We start from the raw sequence: 5,474 nt of genomic DNA, 5'->3' as shown, positions 1-5,474 counted from the left end.
ATCCATTCAGTCGCTTACGAGCCTATCTGTGGTCTCGTTCTCATATCACAATAGGGACAAAAGTCCGGGTTTATCAAGCACTTCTTCGGGCGATACTTCTCTACAGTTGTGATACCTGACAGACGAAAGCTGCGGATCTCTAAAACTTGGTAGTGTTTGATCTATAATGACGCCACAAAATTCTGAAGATCGCTGGCTTCATTTTGTCTCCGATACAAAAATCTAGATGCGTGCAGGGTCATTGCTATTAACCAAGCGTTTTTAAAGATAAGAGTTTGTTGGTTCAGCCACGCTGTGTGCCGCAAGAAAGTTCATACATGAAACAATAGCTTCAGAACCACTCCAAGATGTGCGAAAACGCTGAAAAGGCCAGCTGACGATTTTTCAGATGATTACACACTATCAAAGCCGATGTCGAACCTAGCTCTGGTCAACAGATCTTCAATGTACGTTTCTGGCTGTCCATAACTATCTTTGCTGCTGCAGACCGTTGTGTGTCGTCTGCGTTCATCTCCTACGCTGTGTGTTCTATGGGAGGAACCGGCTCAACACATCCTGGATGAATGCTGCTAAAGTTAAGTCAAAGTCAACCCGTATTATTGTGTTACGCAGATGGGGAGGGGGGTTCTTGTAAATAAACTTTGTTTATAGAAGTTCTATTTGATTTTGCAAATACAGAGGAAGATAGGGAAATCCTTTGCTTTTGGCAGCTAAATAAGTTCTAGTGATGAAACAATGAGAAGGACTGGGGATTGTTCATTTTTTTTTTTTTTCGTGAATGCTTACTTTTGCACATGTGTGTTCTCGTCAAGGAGTGATCAAGTAACCAAATCAAATAGTATCTTTTATACATACGTGCGCGGTTACTGGTCTTCATTGTCTGGTCGTCGCTTTTCTATATGTCGGCCATGATCGCCTCGTGGTTGCTAGATTTCTGTTTAACTCAGACAAATCTGCTCATCCATGGAAACACAATGGAGACTTACTGAGTTTTCAAAGCTTTTATTAGAGAAAGAAAGTTTGCTCAGGTAGGAGAGACTATGTAACTTATAGTTACTTGGTTTCCTCTTTAGTTTTCTCAACTTAGTCTTAAGAATGGGAATCGAGGTACGCAGACGGGCAGACGTGAAGGTGACATTCGCTTAGATTCTCCTTACATTGTCGGTACATCTCGTCTGTACTTCCCCCAATGATAGACTAACTAGGAACTCTCTGTCTTTCCTCGAACATGTAAAGACCTTTCTATCGCCATCTCGTTCTCTTGCATTTCTAACACGTTTTGTCTGGAAGGCTAACCTTTGGCACCCCCCCCCCTCCTACTGCTCAATCACGCCACTTGCAGCTGGACTCAATTTTGTTTGCTGCCAGGTTATTCTGATAGCTACTAATATAACCTTCTCCAAAATTCATACTAGTAAACATAATCTCTACTTACTAGCATAGGATCCTAATATATAACATGATCAAAACCAGGGACAACTTATAATTGAGAAAAAATGTATATACACAGATAAGTTAAATGAAATCAGTTGTGTTTTCGGTGATGCAAGTGTTGTTTAAATGTTTTAATTTTGTTGTTTAAACTTTAAAATGAAATATGTATGAAATACGTTTTTAAGTCAAATAAACAAATATTTATTTGTTTAAAATTAATAATTCGGCTATATACGCCATTATCTATTTTATCTTTTTTTTTTTCCTCGACACGTACGTCAAGTGTAATCTTCCGGCATCAGAAAATATCAACTTTGACGAACAACATGCTGTATTCTTCCATTTACCACCATGGTGAAAAAAAAGAAAAAAAGATAAAATTCTGATGATGCCACGTATCGCCAAAATATTAATTTTAAACAAATAAATATTTTTTTTATTTTACGTAATATTGCGTTGTAATTTGGCTTATAAACGTATTTCATACGTATTATATTTTAAAATGAAATTGTTGTCGTCGTCGCCTTCTTCATGCATACACATGTTTCATAGTAGAAATAGGGAAACAATGTCAACTCAGGTCCTGAAGAGCGAACACGTTACATATTATCGCCATCCTTTTATTTTTCCTAATAAGGCACAGCTTATCAAGGCCAAAAGCCACTCGATGATAACAATGAGATTGATAGATTGACATCTGAATGATGATGAATATTATGAGAGGATCGAAAATCTTCACATGCCACTCATTTAAAACAACCCACTCAGAAAAAACAGCAATTCTTGTCCCTTTTTCAGAAACGTGGCTCATAGAATGTGAGAACTCAAGGACAAATTACGAGAGAAAGCTAGAGTTACAATGCTGTCGAAATTAAATCCAAGATCGACTTTCTACTCTTCATTTCTATTTTCCTATTAAAGGAAGCCGTAACAGGTCGCAGGAATCTACTGATGGAGATCCGTTCCAATCTTTTGACATTTGTCAAATTGCCAATTAGCAGGAAACCCTTATGTTGTCCGGGATTGATTGAGGATCAACTAATGTTCCACATTTCCAATACTTTTATTGTCATCAAAATCGTTGGAATCAGCGATTTTCTAATCAATTCAATTGATTGCCTGCTTTAGTCAGGGACTCAGCACGGTGCACTGGGAGGAAGCTTCACATGTTTTCCTGCAGTCACTTAGTCCACAATACAGTGTAGTCTACATTGCACCGTGAAGAACCTGCTTTTGGTTTTATAAAATTAATGTAATGACTTGAATTTAAGTTTGAAATTCAAAAATCAAGTATAATGGCTCAATTGTGCTCTAAACAGTAACATTCATTTCTAATGCGCCCCTGACTCATCAAAGAACCTACCGTTGATTTTATATGCCAAGCCCTTCTGTTTGTGCGGTGATAAAACTTTTCAAATCCACTTGTGGTCAAAATCAAACGGTTCTTTCTTTAACCGAATTTTTTTTTTTTTTTTCGATTATCAGTTTTCGATACTTATCGGAAGTATTCCGATGCAAAAGTTATCTAAGAACACCCCCAGACACATAAAGTATATTTGTGTGAATTTTTTTTTAATCGGCCCAACCGTTTCGGAGTCCGTAGGAAACGAACTCACACACACACACGCGCGCGCGCAATGCCATATATCAGTAGAGGTGGAGATCAAATTCATCTTTCTCTGGTGTTTTTCCTTTATTTATTTATTTATTTATTTATTTTCACCCTTCAACAGCGAAGAATTCCGTCCACAGAAAGCAATATAAAAAGAAACCACCAGGTATCAATTACTAACTCTACACCGAGTTTCTCTGCTTGAGATCATTTATTGTTTTCCGACGTTTGTGCTATGTCAGTTGCGGTAGATTTAGTGACCTTATTCCTCAGGAGAAGACAAAATGGTGTCTGATAAATCAAGAATGTATCAGTGTAAACTTAATTCCTATATTCTGGGGTTATGCTCTATATACTTAAAGTAACCGCTTTGTATGGAGTTGTTTTTATAATAGCACTCAATTACTATCCCAATATCCTTTGTAGTCCACTTTTTCTTTTACTGGCTTTTTGTGCGTGTTGATCACATTTATTTACCTGTATTTTGTTCTATTTTCTATCAGTCGAAGTATTCAGAAATTAAGTCCCTCCCCTTCTTCCTAGCGCTAGCCCTATATGAGATGCATAGAAATCCGAATGTTACATTAAAGTTTAAAAAAAGGAAATTATTTGCAGTGGTTGTAGCTAGACGAGTTTTTGCTACGAATGTTTTACTGTAGGGAAAAGAAGAAGACACGTGCCACTAAATTTCGAAGTCGGTCTCGGACTCTCTTGATGCAAGAACAAGTTTGTGTCCAAACTGGTCTTACTATCATAAGTGAAAAGAACCCGTCAGCCGGAATTTCGATTAACATAGTTTCTTTCCAAGAACTTCTTCTCTGTGAAACGCATCACCACGAGAAACTGGTTAAAACTGGGCAGAATTTGATTATTTAAAATGACGGTTCAACGAGAATTTGTTGATATTAGACTTTAAAACTACAATGGTGTAGTCAGCTGGGAAGTAGTCTCGATTTATACAGACGGGTACTTCTCGAAAAGAAATTTTGCATATAGAAGTTTAATCTGTTTTAATTTAATGTTAATCTGTTTTAATTTGAAGTTCAATTTTATCATTTTGATGATCAAATGACATGGTTTATTATTTTACTGGTATCAGTTTCATATCTTTTCTCACAAAGGAGAAATAACAGTTTGTAATTTTCACGGTTTTTCTTTTTGTGGAAGAAAAAATACAAAATTATTAAGCATTGAATGAAGAAAAGGAAATTCGTTCGCGTTTTGTGTTACGTTAGATTTGCTATTTCAGTGGCGCCGATATCTCCCGAATTTTGTCAAGCTCTAAATCAATAAATTAAATCAAACAATTGGGAAGCTTTCCGCGGCGATAGATTGGATATCAACGGGATAAAAGGCGGAAACTGTATTGCCATTAATAGCTTGTAACTTTAAACTCGTACAACAACACGTGATTTATCATTAAATTCAACGCTTATAACTACATGGATTTTAGTTACTTCTTCAACCGTATTAACATCTATTTGCTTCGTGTACTGAAAATGCTTTGTGCTGTCTCGTTCGTTATTTATTTATTTATTTATTTTTACGGGTTTTTTTCCCCGCCGCAAACAAGGCACAGTGCCACTTGGATGTAAGGGAACTACTATTAAAGACCAAATCTACAGGAATACTATGTAGGGAGTTGTGAAGCGAGATGTCTGCTCGCACTACACTTTAACTGCATGCTAGAGACACAGGAACCCGGGAGAGGAGTCAAAAGTCTAACAGTTCTGAGGAAGAAACTATACGAGTAGAAGGCATTCCGACATCTAGGGATCTCTATAGTGTAGGGGTGGTATTTAGCTGCTTATCGAGGGGGTACAAGTGTCTTCAGATCGTCAGAGCAGATTCTATTAAAATACTTGTAAAACAGGCACAGATGCGCAACATCTTGGCGATGGGACAGAAGTTGGAGCTTGGTTGATAGTGCGGGATCTATTACGTTTGACATTCTTTTTTTTTTTCTTGTATTCTCTCTTTCACTGAGTTGAACGGCTTTCCAAAAAAACACAGCAGCATTCTAAAATCAAAAAGGGTGTCGATAACTGTTAAAGTAAAAGTTTATTTAATTTATGCCCCCCCCAGTAGTGCTATATGGCTTTCATTGTATCACATAGACTAAACAACTGGCCAATCGCATTAAGGTGTTTCAAAATCACACAATGCATTTCATTACGGTACAACAAAATATCCACCCTCCGTTAAACTACTTCCCTACCCCCTCTATTTGATAAAATCAAAAGTAAAACCCGTAAACTTTTTGACCATGTCAAACGATCAACCACTGGTCTGTCAAAGTTATGCTTTGAGGTTACGTTAAAAGGCAAAAGAGGCAGAGCAAAGCTAAGGAGAAGGTGGAAAGAAGATTTTTTGATTGGATATCTCTCAACAGTTGGGCGTCCATTAAACAATTTGCCCTGTACCGGAA

Source organism: Euprymna scolopes, chromosome 6 (assembly GCF_053919585.1).
Source record: "Euprymna scolopes isolate OS-2025 chromosome 6, ASM5391958v1, whole genome shotgun sequence".
NCBI classification, from domain to species: Eukaryota; Metazoa; Mollusca; class Cephalopoda; order Sepiida; family Sepiolidae; genus Euprymna; species Euprymna scolopes.
Note: the sequence above shows the minus strand (reverse complement) of the source record.